The sequence below is a fragment of the Arachis duranensis genome, chromosome 10, assembly GCF_000817695.3.
Source record: "Arachis duranensis cultivar V14167 chromosome 10, aradu.V14167.gnm2.J7QH, whole genome shotgun sequence".
Taxonomy (NCBI): domain Eukaryota; kingdom Viridiplantae; phylum Streptophyta; class Magnoliopsida; order Fabales; family Fabaceae; genus Arachis; species Arachis duranensis.
The window spans coordinates 64,204,521-64,205,854 of NC_029781.3; positions in this window are offsets into that span (position 1 = coordinate 64,204,521).

Consider the following 1,334-nt stretch of genomic DNA (forward strand, 5'->3'; position numbering starts at 1 on the left):
AAGCCCCCACAGTCAAACTCTAAGTTTGGTGTTGGGAGGCCACAACCAAACTCTAAGTTTGGTGTTAAGATCCCATATCCAAACTCTAAGTTTGGTGTTGGGACTATACAACATTGACCTGATCACCTTTGTGGCTCCATGAGAGCCACTGTCAAGCTATTGACATTAAAGAAGCGCTTGTTGGGAGCAACCCAATTTTATTTATCTAATTTTTATTTTATTGTTATTTTTGTGTTTTATTAGGTACATGATCATGCGGAGTCACGAAAAAAATATAAAAATTAAAAACAGAATCAAAAATAGCAGAAGAAAAATCACACCCTGGAGGAAGCACAGACTGGCATTCAACGCCAGTAAGAAGCATCTGGCTGGCGTTTAACGCCAGAATAGAGCATGAATCTGGCGCTGAACGCCAGAAACAAGCAACATTCTGGTGCTGAACGCCAGGAATGTGCCTAGAGAAAAAGCTGGCGCTGAACGCCAGCAACAAGCATGAAACTGTCGTTCAACGCCAGAAACATGTTACATATGGGCGTTGAACGCCCAGAACGTGCACCACTCGGCGTTTAAACGCCAGAATGGAATGCAAAGGCATTTTACATGCCTATTTGGTGCAGGGATGGAATTCCTTGACACCTCTGGATCTATAGACTCCACAGGATCACCTCTGGATCTGTGGACCCCACAGGATCCCCACCTAACATATTCCCACCTTACCTCCTAATCCTATTTTACTCTTTGATAACTTTTTCTTGACACCTCAGGATCTATGGACCCCACAGGATCCCCACCCAACATATTTCCACCTTACCTCCTAATCCTATTTCACTCTTCCCCATGTCACACTTTCCATCAACTTCAAACTCTCTTCCCAATTACCCCCCTTCACCACTCACATCCATCCACTCTTCCCCAAAAACCCCACCTACCTTCAAAATTCAAAAACATTTTCCCACCCAATCCCACCCTAAATGGCCGAACCTACACTCTCCCCTTTCCCTATATATACCCTTCCATTCTACTTCATTTTCACACAACACAACCCCCTCTTCCATACCTTGGCCGAACCTACACTTCCCCTTATCCTCCATATTCTCTTCTTCTTCTTTCTTCTCTTGCTCGAGGATGAGCAATATTTTAAGTTTGGTGTAGTCAAAGCACAATCTTTTTTGTTTTCCACTACCATCAATGGCACCTAAGGCCGGAGAATCCTCTAGAAAAGGAAAAGGGAAGACAAAAGCTTCCACCTCCGAGTCATGGGAGATGGAAAGATTCATCTCCAAGAGCCATCAAGACCACTTCTATGATGTTGTGGCAAAGAAGAAGGTGATCCC